This window comes from Struthio camelus, chromosome 1 (genome assembly GCF_040807025.1).
Source record: "Struthio camelus isolate bStrCam1 chromosome 1, bStrCam1.hap1, whole genome shotgun sequence".
In the NCBI taxonomy this organism is placed as follows: Eukaryota; Metazoa; Chordata; class Aves; order Struthioniformes; family Struthionidae; genus Struthio; species Struthio camelus.
In genome coordinates, this window is record NC_090942.1 from 142120813 (window position 1) to 142139749 (window position 18937).

General features: G+C 37.8%; 1 protein-coding gene across 3 annotated transcripts in view; it reads left to right on the plus strand.

Annotated features, from left to right (window-relative positions):
- The window catches only part of MID1 (midline 1), a 249004-nt gene that overhangs the window by 53471 nt on the left and 176596 nt on the right, over positions 1-18937 (plus strand). Inside the window, exon 1 of one of the 3 annotated variants that reach the window (XM_068920773.1) lies at positions 11448-11657. The exons of 1 other annotated variant lie outside the window; for it this stretch is intronic. The gene's annotated coding sequence lies outside the window, so the exon portion shown is untranslated. Of the gene's footprint in view, positions 1-11447; positions 11658-18937 lie in introns of those variants that run through there. One more of the 3 variants, XM_009683677.2, reaches the window with a different exon arrangement.

The window sequence follows — 18937 nt, forward strand, 5'->3', positions numbered from 1 at the left end:
ATCAGTTTTCTGTATTACTGCACAGGAGAAAGTATGATTTGTTGAAGATGATTAGAAATTCTTATTAAATTGTAAGCGAATCCTTTAAAAATGAAATTCTGTATAGGCAAAATGACCAGATAATTTCTGCATACCATAAATCGCTCTTCTGATTTATGATTATTTCTCTTCATTCAGTGAAAAGATCAGCAGTAAAAGGAACACACCAATGACCAGCTTTTTTCAATACTTTCCTTGACCAGTAGTGTGTAAATAATTTCTGAAAGATACTATTAACTTCCCTAGTGGGGCAATGAAAATGCTAAATAATTCTAAAGGCTGTAGCAGCTCTACCCACCAATTTATTTCTTACAATACAGAGAAGAAAAGGTTGGTAGTTCCATGAGTATTTTCTTTAAATAATTCAAAATAAATAAAAATACCAAGGTGTAACTGTGAGCTGTAGACCTTGTAGGATAATCTTCTCTCATATATCTTTTATTTATAGACTTTATAGACTGAAAGCTTTTTATGATACTCCTCCACAGCATAGCTGGATATCTCATAAAGTTTAATAGCTTTTTCCTAACAATGCTTATCTTTTAAGAGAACAATACTTCCGTTTTAAGGACAGGTAAGGAAAGAGGAGTGAGCTCAGGATTACCCAAGGTCACAGTGGAAGCACACAGTAGCAACAGAGGTGAAGTGCAAACTTTAAAATGGTATATTAATATCTAGTCTCTCTCTCCACATTATCATTTCCACTGCCACACACTGCTTATTTATAAGGAATATCATCATCACATATTGCAAGATTTAATTTTGTGTTATGACGAGACTTCTATGATTTTTTCTCTTCTTCCAATGCTCTTTGAAAATGTGTTCATTAGTACCCCCAGAATATCAGCTGTGAAACATTACTGTTGTCACAATTATTATTCAAATGATAGAAATACGCAGAAAAGGAAGATTTGCCTTTATGAAAGAATCCCTGCAATGGAAAATGACCTCCGGCTGTCAGATGCGTTGTGCTGATTCGCTGCATGACCCAGCATAAGCAAGGCTGACTATCAGCCTCCAAGCACAATGTGTAGTGCGTCGGGTTATTGTCTCTTTAACCTACCCCCTGCTCCTAGGGCATGAGGCTGACCTCCTCGCACGGGGAGTGTGACCTCTGCCAACACATCTGAAATTGGCTCAACAATTGTAGCCAAACAATTCTAGCCCAAACGCAAGGCTCAGAGCATAACTTTCAGAAGCTGAAATAGTAATAGAATAAAGCATTTGTCTTTGGAGGCACAGTTACTATCAAAGAATATATTCACCTCCATTCTTATTTAAATAGGATGTTTTAAAGTGTAGTGAGATCTCCAAGGACAGAAAGATAGAGGCAGGTTGTCAAACTTTTGCAGCAATTAAAAAAGGAAGGGACGTTTACTCTGTTGTGATTTATAGTAGGTCATTTTAGCAATGTGTATGCATGTATATGTGTGCATATTATGTGTGTAAATATATGTACACATATCATATGCAGAGAAAGAGTACATGACGGTATAGTTCATCATCGGCAAAAACCCGGGACGTCTGAATGATTTCTGAAGGTATTCTGTGGAATTAGAAAGCTTCTTCTCTGATTATTCTAGATTCACTTAAGTAACCTTGTTGAATTCAGTGGGACTGTTTGTATGAATGAAAGATGCAGCATCTCGTTCTTGAATTAGTCTCAGGCAGTGGTTACTGTGTGGGTTGAAATGACGCAACTGAAAAACAACACATTTTGCATACTTTGCATCCAAACTACTCCAAGCACTTTCAGCACTGCTTCCATTATCTCATCATATGGAAAACAAGCCAAATACTGCATTATCAAAAATTGGGCATTCCTAGAGTATGATATTTTAAATGTTGTTACTTCGCAGTGGTTGTGGTGTGCATGATACTTATGGTATAAACTGATTTCCACTCAGAAGAGAAATATAATCTAAGGATTACATTAGTTTGTCATCCATATCTGTGAAGAAGGGAGGGCCTGGAAAAAAGATCAAAAGGTGTTATGACTTGACATCTGGCACAGTGTATTTCTGGACATGCTTCTATCCAGAGGGTTACTTTGCTTCGTTATTGTGACAGAAACGCCCAGGACAGCTCTATCCAATTTTCCAGTCTCTTCTTCAACTTCCACTTATATGTGGAGACCTGGGGGGATCTCTTCATGTGGCAAGATGAAGAAATAGATGTAGTATCTTAGAAGAGAAGTCAAAAACTAAGATGAGAAAGAGGTTAATATGTCTTTATACCAGGGACTAGTGCAATTAACTAAAATTATATATTTATTAGTGACACTTTCTTAGTCTTTATTTTAATAGAAATGTAGCTTTTATCCAGCCTTGAAGATGAATGCATTTTAAAATAATTTAACAGAGCAATGGCAGTGCAGCAAATGGATGAAGGTAGTATGCAAAGTTGATTTACATGCTACGTGTGAAATACAAGGTGCTCTGCCTTCTGCTGGCAATTACGTTTTTAAAGACCATTCCTCTTAAGGATTTTCTAAGCTATCATTTATGTTCTTTAAAGCTACGTTCTTGTTCTGATGACTCTCATAACAAGGTATGAGAGTCAATAACTACAATAACTATATATACAGCTATGAAATCACGAGCGCTTTTTATGTTACTCGGTTTCTATTTTCCAGAGGATGCATTCCTAATGAAGGATTTCTTTTTTTCTGTCTCTTACTCAGGGTGCTATAATTAGGATTTGATCATGTTTACCTGAAAACTCGGAATGCTCTTGACTGGAGGGTCTGCTCAGATGTCCCGGTTGGTTTTACAGTGCTCTGTCACAGTGTCCGAACCCTATCTGACAGTCTGGCTGTTGAGACACTGACCAGTTGAGGAAATGAAACTGATTAAAAGCTAGCTGATGTTAAGTGCGCATTAGGTGCTTTCCTTAGGCTTTCCTCGTTTCATGCTAGCCATGTACATATCCTTGCTTACAGAGGCCCGATTCAGTTCTAGTTGGCTTCTTTGGGAAATGTGCTGGGGACCCAAGAAAGACCCGTGAACAAACATATAAGCCACCCAGTCACGGTTCAATATACTTGCCAGTAAAGTCAGTACATATCACCCTTTTGGCTTCAGTGAGAGTTGGATCAGACTGTTAATGCCTTCAGAAAATCTTGCCGCCACTGACATTTCAAAACTCAAATCAAATATGAAATTTAGTTGCAGATTTGTTGAGTATTTATGTGAAACTTAAAGCTGTCCTTTTGTCTTTAATAAAAGCTGTGGTTGTTTAAACTCTCTCTGAAAATCTGGTATGTAGAACAAATTGGAGATTTCTTGCCACATGATTAAGGCTAAGGTTCCCTTTTCACTAATCTAACATATCTAAGAGAATTGTGTATATGCAGGTCTACATTTTACTATAGAGCTTAACTGCTGAAAAGGATGATCTATCTGCTAGAATTTTTGTTTGCATTAATAAACTCTCTTGGTAGTTGTATAAACATTTACTGTAGTCCATTCATGAAAAGTGCACTAGTGCAGGTGTTGAGTGTAGCACAATAAAGTTTAGCAGTCAAGAGGCTGTTTATTGTACTCAGTCACATATTGTTTTGTACTCCCAGGTTTTGAGATTGAAATGGAACAAGTGAAAAACCAAGGTTAGAGCCTCTTAAAATGGAACATAAGTTAAAGGAAAACTGTGTCTTCTTTCAGTCGGAAAACAATGCGTGATTAATTTAGAGGGAACAATATTATTTCTCCAAGTAGGCGCTCCGTGATTTGCTGAGACATAATAAATACTGTTACCATAAAAACAATTGAAAACAAGAACTCTGGACAGCTAATTTTAAGTCTGGTAGGCTTGACTGTAAACCGAGTTGCCCAAAGAGAGTTGGTGAAAGAGTTTACTTGCTGTAATTGTAATAAAGGAAATTTTAAAACCACAATCTGTTTCAAGTCAAAAAAGAACAACTGAATATTGTTTTTAACAATTTTTCCCGCCTGTTCTTGGCATGCTTATACTGTTTAGGCAAATAGCTTTATTGGGCTCAGGGTACAGATGCTATTTCTTTTAGATAAGTAGAAGTGTAGTTTCTGAACACTTTGGTCCATTAATTCAAAATCCGTAGTTTCAGATTCTTTGCTTCACAGGGTAAGAAAACAAACCATAAAAGCTAAGAACAATTCATAAGTAGGGATCAAATCATATAATCTGTTTCTTTCTGATGTTGCACTTCATTTGGTAAACTTTACAAGCTTAATGGGTTGGACCTGATGTAAAATATATTTGCTTATTTTATGCATTGTATATTCACTATTTTTTTCTATCTAATATTTTTTCAGAAACCTGGCTCTTCTCTGCTCAGCACGCCATTTTAGCTATAAAAATGTTACAAAGGCATAACAAAACATTTTTAAAATAATTTCTCTAGGCAGACTGAATGTTTGTGACTGACATTAAACTTTCACTTGCAAACTAAGATTGATGCCGTTATTATTTTATGGTATGATCATTATTATATCATCGTAACTAAGATTAATATCATCAAACTAAGATTAAGATAATTTTTAGTGTAAGCAGAATAAGGATCTCTGCACCAGCTTCTAGACATCTTGCGTAAGTAATAGGTTTTTTATCGTTTTCTTTCCTTAGCATATCTATGAAGTGGCTTTATATCTGAACAATCCATTCTTAAGAGTTGCAACTATGGTGCTCGCGGTTTTGCACTGTTTAACCATAGGAGGGAGCCTTTCCTCTGTACAGATGTAAGGGAGGAGGGAAACCCAGGACTCTGGAAATATCTTTAAAAACAGATACTTGGGTGTCTTCAGGCCCATTTTCGTTTGGAAGTGTAAATACTTCTGCTAGTGCTAGAAACAGCTATGCAAAAACTAAACCTGCTCCCAGCAGGGTGGAAGAATGTGATAATACTTTAACAATAATGGGATTCAGTCTTTCTCACAAAATAGCTGTGGTGCATAAATATCTGCCCGTGACAATAGAGCTGCCACTGGAGAGGATGCTTGTTTTCCTAATGCTGCATCAGATGTACTTCATTTCTTTCCACGACATCCCTGTCTTCATTGAAGACTATAGTTATTGGAAAAGTAAATATTTTGTTTTATTTGTTAGAATAAAGTTAGATTTGGCCTTAACACAAATTTTACAGAGTTAAAAGTAGAATTTGTATTCTAATGAAGTTGATTAAGTGGATGGGACCCTCTCTGTGGGTGTTTTTGAAATATGTTTGCACCTACATTGATTTCATTCAATGGAATCAGTAACTGATAAAAGAGAGAGGGAGAAATTAATCTGTTGAATTAAAAATGATGAAATAAATGCAGGAGGGAAATATGTCCTTTAGATAAGAAAACACTGAGACGCTGTCAGAGAGGCTCGAGCAAAAGAATAACTTAAGATGGCTGATTATTAAAGCTTAACACCCAAACTAAATTAAATTTTAGGTAATTTCACTTTTTTAATATATATATAAATGAGACCTAGAGGAAGCTACTGCTACGTTTTACGTGAAATAAAAAATTCAGAAATTGTTTCCCAGGTTACTTACACTCAGTGATTCAATCTGAACCTCTCCTTCACGGTGAGCCAAAGTTTCTCTGATCAGGTCTTCAGGCCTTCCATCTTCTTCCGCATCTTACAGGTTTGGGCCTGGGTGCTGGAGCTGGAGTGGCCTCTGAACCCTCTGAGACGAGGAACCCACTGCTGGGGCAGTGGTGCCATGGAGCGGGCAGGGCTTGCAGTGCCCAGCGCGAGAACTCACACTGGACTCACATGGGAACGTGAGTTCTCACTCATGCTGACCTGTTTCTCCAGCCTTGCCAAGCAACTTTTCCAAGGGCCTTCCCTTGTTCGTCAAGTTTCACGCCATGTTATTGCTCTTGGAATCTTCTGCTCACAAAGTCGAGGTTCCGAAATCCATCCTGAATAGCAAACAGGTTTATCTTACATTATTCTGAACAAATAAAAAAACCCTGTGTTTTCTCACAGCAAGAGCAGTGCATGGTATTAACTGAGGCATTTCTCACACCTAATATTCTGCTACTTTCCTTGTGTACGTTATTGGATAATGTCCAGATAAAGTCATATGTTATGTTTTCTTGTCATGTGAATGTGATGATAACTCCTAGGAGAAATCTTTAATGAGGGGGGTAAATCTGTAACAGCGCTTATGTTACAGCTCAATGCGGCAAATTCCTGTTCATATGAGCAGACCTCATGTATGGAGTCTGATTAACTGCAAGACATTGATAATGCCTGTGTTTGCAGTAGTTTGCAGGGCTGATCCCGGTAAGTTATTCATACAATATGCCTACATGCTACTTCCTTCCTTACCTCTCCTGCCTCTTCCAAAATACACCCAAATTAATTATATCAGTTTCTCTTTGTAGCAGAAGAATGGGCAAGAGTGCCATTATGTAAATCTTTGTCTTCACCGTAGCAATATTCAAAGGTTTTAACTGGAGTCGGAATTCCACTGTAACACAAACCTCTGAACTGCATAGAAGACACGTGTCTCAGCCAAAGGACTGACAGCCTGAGGATTCAAGCCTAGAACTTTTTCTGCAGATGTTTGTTTTTAAGCACTGAAGGGATTGCAAAATCCCAGTTGGTGGGGCTTTCAAAGGCCTTTCAGCCTCCTCAATGCCTGGGTCTGTGTGTTTGCCCCTGTCAGTCTGTCTGTAGCACAGTATACTGTGAGAGCCATATCTGAGCAATTAAAGAAATTCCAGGGAATGTCCAAGGCATCAATGTCTGCAGCTACTAGGAAGCTGGAAAGGGGAGCATAGCCTCTTCACACTGTGCAGCAGAAGCACAGCTTTCCGTGCTGCCGCTAGGGGGTGTAAAAGCCAGCTGAGCAGGTTCCTGACTCCAGGCTGTCCCTTACCCGCTGAGTGCTGTAGGGAGCTGCGGAGGATCGATTGGATTGCAGGGATTTTTCCTGGTTTCCTGTAAGCAACACCCCGCAATCCAAAATGAGTTGTGTGGGCTCATCTCTGACCTGGCCCCTTCTCTGATCAGCATGGCACGTATGCCAGAGCATCTGAAATGGTACCTGGCAGGTAGCCTTGGCAATACGTTTTCCATCCAGTTTACAGTGACACCTTTCTGCTCCTTTTAGCTTATGGAAAGAAGAGGGATGAAGATCTAACTCTACAAACCACAGGGAGGGATGCCTGAGGTTGTTCGTTCAGTCAGCCGTTTCTGTTTTGTTCTTCTATCAAACTTTTAGGAAGACTGAAACATGTACTGAAGTTCATTGGCTAGATGCACAAGTGTTGGCCAGCATGCTTTGAAACGGCAAGGCAGATACCCTTGGTTTCACACCTGCACTCCTAATGTAAACCCAGCTGAACTGCCAAATGCTTACTTTCACTCAACTCAGAAACAAAAGCCAAGAGAGAGTGGGTTTAGTCAGAGTCCATGGAGATCAAATCCAAAGGAACTGCTACTAGAAAGGCCTTGTCAAAATGAAATACTGACTTGAGTAGTTCTTACTGGAGTGACTCTGTGTAATCATCTCAGTTTCTTACTTCTTTTACTTCAACTGGGTCTCCTTTCATACCGTTTCCCTCCCTTAGTAACACTGGTATCCTTCCTTCTCACCAGTTCTCTGCTCTTCTAGCCTACAGATTGGTCACCACCACATGGCTTTCTCAGAAGACAGTTCCTGTGACACAGATAAAGAATATAGTCCTGAAATTCAACACATTTATGTTATAGGCTGGCTATATATACAAGAACATTAAACAACCTTGCCTGTGAATAGTAAAGTTTTAATGTTAGTGGAGTACATTAGAGCAGGAGACTCTCTGGAGCCTCTAGTGACTCTTTATGGAACCTTTTCTCTAGATCAAATGCTTAAAAGTTGTACGATGCGAGCACCACTCAAGTATGTACTTCCTTCTGTGTGTGAAGACATGCTGTCTCCGTTTTCTACACTACCCCTAAGAATTATTGAAAGTTTCTTTCTAAAAGCAAGTCAACAAGCTAAATCAAAGAACTGCACTAGACTGCACTAGACAGTCACACCAGTGATTCTAAAAGAGTTTAGCAACCTTTAGTTGTGCTGGAGTCATTTCCAGTGCAATTGCCTGCGCCATTCTGCTTGTAGGAAAGAGGATTTGAAATGCACTTATGATCACTATTAAAAATGTAGAGCTATTATCCAAAAGTCCTTGCCTTATGCTTTTTTGTTAATTCAAGAAACAGAGAAGGGAGGCAATGCAATGCAAATAAGGTATATTCAACATATCACACAGACAAAAAAAGAAGCAAATAGAGGAAAAATTGTGTAGCAGAGCATGTAAGCTTGCTGATACTTCCCAAAGATCAGGCTTTCTTCATGTATTTGTCATTAGTCTAAAAGTTATGTTCTACTATGAGCATGAAAAACGAGTGCCTTTTGGTGCTTGCTGTTTTTATTGTTATGCCCTATTCTGAGGGTGTTTTTCCGAGGCAAACTGTTTTTAACTAGTTTCCAGGTACAAGGATGACTATAATTTTCAAACTGAGTGGAGCTCATTCACTCTCTCATTTGACAGGTAAAGCTCTTCTCATTTGTACTATATCATAGTTAATTACACGAACTTTATGAATTATGAACTTTGTTATTTAGAGGTGACAAAGTGGTCTATGAACTGTTCTTGCTGTTTATAAAATACATTTAATGTATTTCCTTCTTTATAATGTGAATGTTCTCAGATTGGTAGACAAAGAAGCAAGGACAGCAGTTTAGAGGCTGTAATTGGGAGATAAATGGTTCACAAGTACATCTTTTAAAAGACTCCTTTTTAAAGGGTGAAATTCACACTACATGACTTTCACCACACTACATTCCCACCTAAATCTTTGAATGGGACTCAGCTAAAGCAAGTGTGTAATTCTAAGGTGGTTCTCAGAGAGAAAAAAAAAATCAGTTGCATGGGTGAAACAAAAAGATAACTGCAAATATTCTTGTATATGAATCTCACAATTTGTTTTTTGGTATCAATCTCCTGTTTCCATCTGATTATCCGTCAATATTTTCTTAAGTTGGGTACTACTTCACAGAAATTCTACAGAAAAAATTTTCATAAATTTGAAAGTACATAAATACTGTCATCTGACACAAAGTAAATCCTCTTGGAAAGTCAATTGCATTTTTGAAAGTATAAATAAGGGTTATATTTGTGACTAATTTTTGCTGTTGTAAGGACTTTATATTTTTTAATGGATTCCAAAACTAGAAACAAGAGCAACATAATTTGTGTGATAACAAATATGAACATATAAAAACCTTGATCTCAAACAAAGTGTAAACTAGTCCTTGGTGTCAGAAATAATCTTCCAGAAAGCAGGGATACTAGTCATGGGGTGCACTAGTGTGGACCAGAAGAGATCAGGCTTCCTGCCAGAGAATTGCTTGATCTCAGTCATTTGGCCTCAGTTTCCACCCATAAAATCAGAGACTTGAGGCCCTCCAGTATTATCATAATGGACCATATGTATGATTTGATTAGATGAACATGCAGAAACAGATATGAGGTTTTGGGAAATCTGTGTTCCTCTTTAAGGAAACAAGAGACTTATTTCGTATTTTAGGATATAATGTTAATGAGCTGGACCCTATGGAAGGTTGAGCCTTACGTTTTAGGGAAGTGATTCATCTTTTCTAGCTTTTTCATGGAAAGGTAATTTCTTAAGGACAGTTTTGTAAAAAGTGGCAGGTTTTATGTTAAGCATGTTAACCTTTTAAAAAGATTTCTGAACTCATTTGAGCAGAGGATCTGCATTCAAATACTGAATTTGCAGACACTAGTTTGTTTTTGAATATTTATGACTCCTCTGATATTTTATGATAATTTTTATGTAATAAAGAATGCCCATTGCAATGGTTTGCCTTAGGTTACTGAGGCCTTTGAGAAGTAAAGAATTATCTAAGAGTCCTGGTAAAGCAATTAAATTAACATAGGTAAAAAAAATTCACAAAGTTCCAAGTCTTCTTTGATCATAAATGAAACAAAATTCCTTCCTTCCTTCCTTCTTTCCCTGCTGCTACTGCTGTTTGCTTAAACTAAAATAAGATTTGGAGTAAACTATTGTGATTGATTCCTCTCCTTGGAGCCTCTTCCTAATCACCTCCTACTCCCAAACCCCAACAAAAATGGAAGAGGATTCCCCCAATTTCCCAACTCTGAGGCAGGAAAAAGATGTTCCAGGCATTTACTGCACGTTTGGTTCATTTTTATTGTTTAAATGCCTCTGTAGGGTGGAAGATCCTCTTCTGCTCCCTTATCCCCTTCAGATAAGCAATAATGGGGAGACAGAGCTGTGAAGTCACAGCCCATATTGTGAAAAAAAGATCTCATCCATCAAACTGTCACCTCAGTTTTCTGTCCAGGGTCACAGAAGAACAAAGTCAGCTTGTGTCAGGTTGAAATAGCATTGGTAAGTGTTTGTGTGTGTCAAGCTGGTGTTTTGAAGTCTATTTATTTTGTTTGAAAGGCCCAAACAGCATGCTGCCGAGCAGAAGAACAAGCAGGAGGAAGTCTCCTTATAAATTATTACTGGAAGGCTCACAGCCGTCATTTAAGATGTGAAATTATGCCATCTGCTTTTCTAGGTCTTTGATTTACTTTGTGGCAGCTGTTTATTTGTGGATCTCAGTATATCACAGAAAGGTAAAGCTTATATTAAAAACTAATATGACAACAACATTTTTAACAGAGATTTAAAGCTTTCTTGTAAAGTAGAGAATTTGTAGAGTATGTTATCTTGATATCTATGGTATGCTTTCAGGATAGATTATCTGGAAAAAATGCTGTCCCTGAGAATGTAGATAGAAATCTTTCTTCATCCTAAAAAATGCAATAATTTATTCTGATTATATCAAAAGCATTTTGGGGAGGCACTGGTGCTTTCTATATTGTTTTTAATTTTGGCGATTCCTAATGTTATCATCAGTTTCATGTCTGCTGGTGTCTTTTTACTTTCATATGTTTTGATTATTTATTATCTGGAGGGAATGTCTTTGTTGTTATCCTCCTGTCTGAAATATGTAAGGTTTATTTGCATGTTCTTTGTTTAAAAAAATTCTTAGGCCCAATAACAGCTTTAGGAAGTCACATAGCTAATTGGAAAAAAAAAAAAAAGCTAAATACTTTGGTGCTGGCTAACTGAGATACAGACAGGGAACTCTTACAAGTACCAAGGGGTGTGCTCGTTCCAGAAATTAGCAGCTGAGGGGGTGATGAATGGGGATGTGCACTTTTTCATGCCTTGTCATGAAGCGCTGTTTGCATGGGCTTTGCTGCCTGCTGCCCAAATGACCAGTGCGGAGGCGAGCTTGTTTGGATACCCTCTCTGAGGATTAGCCTGCCGCAATGGTTGAATGCCAGCAGAATCTCTTCCCCCACCTCCCAGGAGGATCGTTTCTGCTGAAGTCATTTGGTGTGTGCTTCTTTTTCCTGTGTGAGGATTAGGGAATAGGAGAATGGCTTTGTGAGGAGACTCGGAGAGAGGGAGCTGAAGAGAAGCTAAACAGAGGGGACGAAAGACTTTAGCCTTTCATAGTTCTTTCAGTCAATTCATTCTGAGAGACCAATTGCATGTGATACGGCAGCTGGGGGTTTTGTTCTCCTTTCAGCCCTGTACTGTAGGAGAAGCTGGTAAGGTTATTTTTTTTTCACTTGTTCTACTGTTCCACGATGCTATTGTAATTGCTTTATGGAAGTGATTGTTTCATGAGGAGGGGAAGTTGGTTAATGATGCTGAGGGTCCCCTGCATTGTCTCTGCTTTGTACAGCTGCATAGTTTGTGGAGAGGCACTGTTTACAGTAAAGGGGCTGATTTCCGCTGAACAACTTTGCTGCTATTTTTCCAAAGTTGCTTCAGCCTTTCTTTCAGCAAAGCTAGGAAAATAAACAAATAAAGGGTCTCAGATGTTTAGAAATTGGTAAATTTATAGATACTACAATTTGTTGAAAAAGCTGTTCTGCCTAAATCCCACTTTCAGATGTTGTCTTTGATGTTATCAGATTTGTCACTCTTCTGGATCAATTCCAAAACTGGATTTTATGTGAGAACCTTCTCTCACAAATCTTTTCTTCCTATTTTCAGCAGAGACAAGATAGGTCACTTGAATTCATAGCCAAAGTAAACAAAGAAAAATGTATCCATGGAAGGTGAAAATATTTGGGGAAAGGAAAAGTCCAGCAAGATCTCTGGTGTTAAAAAATAAATGCAGGAGCATTAAATCTTGGCACTAATTTTTTGCAGAATGCTCCTGATCAGTGCATGTGGTTAGGTGGGGAATATAAAGAACCTTTCAGAAGATTCAAGTTACACAGGTGCATATCCTGTCTAACTGCACCCTTCCAAAGAGAAAGTTTTCAGACTTATCCTCTTTTGGGAGCAAAAAAAGAAAAAAGAAAAAGAAAAGAAAAAGAAGATATTGGCTATCCTTTCCCTTTCCTCTCTTCTTGTTATTTTTAGAATAGTGACTTGTATTTCTCTGAGTCTTTTATTTCCTTTCATATAATCGTGGGAAACTTTAGCTTGAATTGGTTGGACATACGTGAGCGCAGCTTGGGGCACACCACATCTATCGCACAGGCATGCTATGAAAATCCTTCTTGTGGCTCAGATGAATTGTAAAGGCCATAATTACCAACAAAAGTTTCTTTTGTGGCCATTCAAAAATCACAAACAAGGTAAGGGGGAATGATTGACAACAGTTACACTACTGATTGACAGAGAACCGAAAACTTGGTCCGTGACTTAGTATGTCAGTTTTTCAGGAAGCGTTGACCTTTTTCACTATTATTCAGTTCTTTCTAGTAGACAATTCCCAACTCCCCTATTGAGTTTAGAATGTCTATCTAAAACGAGTCTTTGTAATTACTGCCTATAGTCTGTATGTCTCTTTTCAATGATATGCTTGTTTGTTGATGCTGCAACAAAATTGATAGAGGCGTTTTAACCAGACCTCCATGAAAGAATGTATATATTTTATATGCTTTACATACTTAGCTATTGGTTTCAGCTACAGATTTCACTCATACGAAGTAATGAAGTGCCGCATTCAAGTCCAGCAAATTTATACTCACAATTCTACCTCTTAATAATGGAAGGCCCAGGGATATCAATGTGATTACTCATGTGAGTAAAGATTTGGAGACTCATTTCCCATTCATGAATGAAATGGTTTAGGAAGTGTGCAGTTACTATGGTTCTCTTTTGGCCTAGAAACAAAAATCTCCATTAAAACAACCACTAACGAGATTTGTTTCAGAGGCCCAAGAATAGACAAATACACTGATTAAATATAAGAATTTGGTAGACTCTTGACAGTAGTATTTCAAGAAGAATGATAAAAATGTTATTTCTCTTTAGCTTATTAACAGTTTTAGAAGCATGAGAAACATAAATCATCTCTTTGTGCTGCACCACTAGATACGGCCATGACCCTTGAAATAGCAGTGCAAGTATGAGTTACTCCTCCCTTTGAGAATAAAAGTTAATTTACTGTGGTCTTTATCACATACTCCTCCCAGCTCCTAGCAATAAATGTCATTTCTGCCAAATGACAACAGGGTCTGTGTTTAGTAAAACGACGTTTCAGGTTAGGCTTCTATAGGCTTTCTACAGACTAAGGTACAGTATCTCTGGACTATAGAGCATATAGAGTGTTTATTATTTTCACCTCCTTGCTTTCATTGCAAACAAGGCAGAATGGGTTCCTGGATCATTAATACACCAGTTAAGGTTCCTTGGTTCTCTAGTGGAGAAACTACTCTGGTTCAGTTTTTCTAAACTCTTCAATGACATCCTTTAATTTATAGAGGTAAAGGAGTGTGTTGACGGTTACGTCTTCTCTAGTTTTCATGAATTCTAAATTTCCAAGTGTGATTTTGAAGAAATAAGGCACTAATCTGACATAAAGTAACTCACCGTGGATATCCATACAGCTTGATGGCAATAGAACTGCACTAACATTGTTGGTCCTGGTAAGAGAGTCCTAAAATTAACTGCCTGAAGCAGAACTGTGGTTATCCTATCATTTTAATATAAAGTAGAAATACATATACTTTTATATGGCAGTTATTATTGGAAAGAGAGCTTATAATTGCAAATGAAAGATCACCACTAATATAACATTTACACATAAAGGAGAAGTAAATCTTGGCTATAAATGTCTTTTATTAAATTAAACCAGGACAAAATTAATTTCAAAGCTGAATGGAAACACATCTAACTAAATTTAACAACCATTTACTCATAAAATTAGAGCAGTCTAAACAGATTCTAACAGTAATTAGCTATCTGCTTTTTGTCATGTAAATACACAAGTGGAAGGTGTAGACAGATGAAAACTATAATATTACTTCTTGAAACAGATAGACAGTTCTATAAAAGAAAGCTTAAGGCTACAGCTGCCATACTGGTGCTGCGCTGCAAGTTGGTGAAATTTAAGTGAGCTTTTTCACATTTCTTAATCTAGACTTCACAAAAAGTCCATATAGCCAGAAAAAATGTGTTTTTCTGTATGTGTATATATATACATATGTATACACACATATACGCATGATATAAATTAGTAGCAATGTATTAAAAAGCAGTAGGTAGACTGAAGATAAATTTTCAACATGTTCTTGTTAGTACTCTCCCCTCTCTGTGCCACTGTAAGAGATGTTATTTGGCCTGACCTGTTAAGATACATGCTAACATCATGCATCTTCTGAGATAACTAAACGCTTTCTTTGATTGTTATTTCACAGAAGATCTACAAAGCATATGCTCAGAGCTCTTGGCTACCTATCTTCCTAGAAATAACTACCAGAAGCGAATGTCGTTGTTAGTCAGGCTAAACACAGTGTAAAGGAGATCTACTTTCTGTACCCTTAACTGGCAGAAAACACATCTGGGCTCTCATGGGAAGCTGCCATTTTACAAGCACTAAACAGCAGGAGGTCCAGTCTGGTGCAGTAGGATAGGAATTAAAGAATACAGCTCCCACTTGACTTTCTGACAAAACAAGAGTTTTTTGAATGTTGCTTCAAAATCAACTCTGTCTGTTTTTTTTTTTAAATTGCGTGAAAGTAGTTAGACCTTAATTCAGCCATTCTTACACACGAAATAATAGAATATATAGCAACATGCAGAATATTTTGTTTTGTCATATAAATTTAAATGAGATATATAGTTTCCAACTAATTTCCTGCAATTTTCAGAACTTCTCATGTGAGTTCTGATGCATCTTTTCATTATGTACATCCTCCAGCATCTCAGAAGTGCAGCCTATTTTATAGTTTGAGGTTTACTTGTTTTTTTTTTTTTTAATCCAATATAAACAGATAGAAATTTGCCTACTGAGCAGGAGATGATCTGCAGGATGGTTTGAGTGCAAGAGTTGTGGCAGATTGTAAAGTATGGTTGAGGTTTTCAAAGTTCACAAGCATCGCAGTACCTGCCCAGCATCTGTCACAGTGCTATATGGCCGTATTTCCTTATCTTTGAAGACCTATAATGTGAGTACATGTTTGTTGTCCTTTCTGGTTGGATGCAGTGGGTATCTTTCATATTAGAGTTCTGAGTCTTCTAGAAAAGCAACACATCCATTTTCGTTATAAAACTTCAGGGTCTAGCCAATTGACTTATGATCCATTACAAGTTAAAATTTGGCCCACATGATGTGGCAGACTGAGCAGGATGCTGTCTATCAAGGTCTCATATTTGATGTAGAATTAAATGGCTAAGATATATGGTCTTATCCAATTAAAAGTGGGACTGAAATGTTAATGATCCTTTGGCTGACACTTAGGGAAAGGCCACCACTGATTTACTAAGGGGAAAGAACTATTAACTTCCAACCATACCTGAGTCTATTCAAGCTCAGTACATAATTAGCTGACATCTATCTAGGTCTGTAAGAGATTTTGAAGTTTTCTGGGTTATGTAGAGATGGAAAAAGAGATAGATTATTTTTACTTCCATGAAGAAACTGGAGTTCTCATACATCTCAGTGCTAAGTAAAGGAAGGTAAGGGTCAACCTGTCACTCATCTAGATTAGAAAAATGTGCAAAGCATTTTTTTTTATGCACTGGTCCTTCTTGTCCAATGCAACCAACTGTAGAAATGCTGTAAACTGAGACTTTGGGACTCCCAATGCTTTCAGAGCATTCTCAGATGACATAACAGTAACAGTGAATTTTGACCGCTTGTGCCTTTCTCCCATGATTGTCCCAGGCTTCTCAGTAGATGGGTTGGTGAAGGTGGGGGTTATGTTAGGACTTGGACAACAATTCTAACTCATAATTTTTTTCACTGAGTTTAGCTGGGTCAGATTTAGGTAGTTATTAATTGCCCTTTGTGACTTACTTTCTCACACATTGTGGAAGAGATGAATGCACTCTGCTGATACTAGGGAAGTGCCCTACACGGACAGCTCACCTGTCTGTTAGAAGTTCTGTCAATGATTTTTTTGCTCCTTGCAGTTTCAAGGCCATATATCAGACTTTGCACTGGGTGCTATTCCCATTTTCAAGGCTATTATTTGTGTAGCTCTGCTCCCTTTTGTAGTCTGTTTCTATAAATTGCCTGGAAAGATGGTTTTGAAATGTCAGTAGATGCTGAGAGAGTGCTACAGTGAAAGCAGAGAGCATGTATAATGCAGTTTGGGTGGATTTCAGTTCCAGATAAGGACTCCTGAATTTGGGCATCTGTGTGTGAAGGTTTATGTGTGATACAGCCCATCTGACAGTAGGTACCTATGGCTCAGTTCAATGCTCCCCCCACGGGCATCTAATGACCTCTGAGATGCCATAAGATACCTTAGACATCCACATGGGGCTGGCAAATATGACACTGGGCATATGCATACATTGCCTTTTTGGAGAAGTGGGCATGCCAGGGCATTTGGAATACTGCTAGGCACCTATGTCCAAGCCTCTGAATGGAGACTTTCATCTCACCAGCTCAACAGGTCTTCAGGTTCCACGGCTCAGGTTGACTAGGTGGCCACTGGCTACAATGAGGGCTTAGGCAGTGAGGTCCTCTGTAGACAGTTACCCATAAACCTCTAAACTTAGGTGTCATAATCCGGAGCTGAATCCTACTCTTCATGGCATAATTTGAATAACCGGTTTTTTTTGGACATCATTTTATTATGTCAGTATTCTGGAAGAAAAAGAGCTGTGTTATTTATGGACCAAAATTAATGTGTTCCTGCTAATTATAGTAGTAGGGGAGAAGAAGGAAAGCAGGAAGGAAGGAGAAATCGGTATTCATCTAATCTTCTGAAGGCATCTAATTTGAATAGCCAAATTAGGACACTGGGCTCCTTTGCAGTCGAGACAGAGATGCAGGCCGTATCTGAACACTCAAAATTCTGTTTTAAATCCTTAGCCAAGGAGGAGACATAGATACCTCTGAAAGTCCCTGCGAACTGATTTGGGTGGTCTTTGTAAGATGTTGAGCTGGTAATGTCTAAGGATAACGGATAGAAAACATGAGGCCATATCCTTTATAGGTTAGGTCATCTGACTGTGACATACCTTCAGAAGGTTCTTCATAACACCTAAGTTGGCAGAACGACTATCTTAGATGGTTTGTCTTCTAGACTTGTCTTCTAGATGTGCCTACCTCTCTTCATTGACTGTATAGGGCCATTGACTCTGAGAAAACTAGCAGAGGAGAGTAACGCTGTCCTTTTGTTATGCTCCTCTTTTATGAAGTCCTTTTGCTGAGATGTCTTTAAACTTCCTAATTATGTACACACATATATAGTGTTTCTGTTTAATATACTCTTGTGTATGTGGGAAAAAAAAGAATATGCTCCCAGACACACAGTTCTTTTGTGCATGCCAAAAAATAATTTCCCCAACTGAACATTCTAAATTACAAGTCCAGCTATTGTGTGTTTTCAGGCCTAATTAGAGCTCAGATGATAGGGCAATTGCAGGAGAGAGTTTACCAATTTACATGTTAATCAAGCACAGTCTGATGGATGATAATTAACATAGGCTCAGTCAACATCTTAATTAGCCACAAGCCCATCATCTTGTATTGGTACCCATCTTACCACCCCTGAGAATTTTTTCAAAGCAAGTACAGGTTCCTCAGTAACTGTTTTCCATAGCGTTGTTAAAACTAAGACCTTAATAACTGATCTAATGAGGGATATTAGTTAAAAACTGCTTAGCCTCATGTAGAACAACTAAGGTAGCATAGGATTTTCATTAAAGGACAGATCCCAGTCAGCTTGTAACCTGGATCAGATATGATATTAAATAATGGATTTGTGTCAAAATCAAATTCAGCACAAAATAAAACTTTGTAAAAATTAGGGATGGTTTATCTGATTGATTAATTCCACATGTCTACAGCCCCAGGAATCTTTCTGCAGGAGCTCACATGAAATCAGGATAAGAACAATTTAAGCATGCCTTTGTAGATGAGTAACCTGCTGGGCAGGACTTCATTTCTGCTAACAATGTCTCTCATGATACTTTGTCTAAAGGGTTACTAATTTGCAGCTAATTTATTTCACAAGTAAAAAAGTCAACTTTCTCAATGCAGATATGTTTTACAATTCCGTGAATAATATCGAATATTGTTTTCAGAAGCTAGCCTTTCTGAGGGCTAACTCCCAGTGAGACTAGATGTTTAGAACTTTTTCCTATTTAATTCTTTGCTGTACATCCTTCATTGCTGCAAAATATACACAGTGGTATGTAGATGGAAATGTTCAGTGCATATTTGTTTTTATTTTTAAAAGGAATATCCTGTTATGAAATGTTTGATTTTAATGAGAAAAAGTTGTTTGGATTGTAAAACCAGAAACTCTACTGCTCTGGCATTATACATTCCTACTATCACAAGACTGCAGAATAAAAATGCAAAAGAAAGTAATATGTGCACTGTGTGCAATTTCTCTCCTTACTTTCA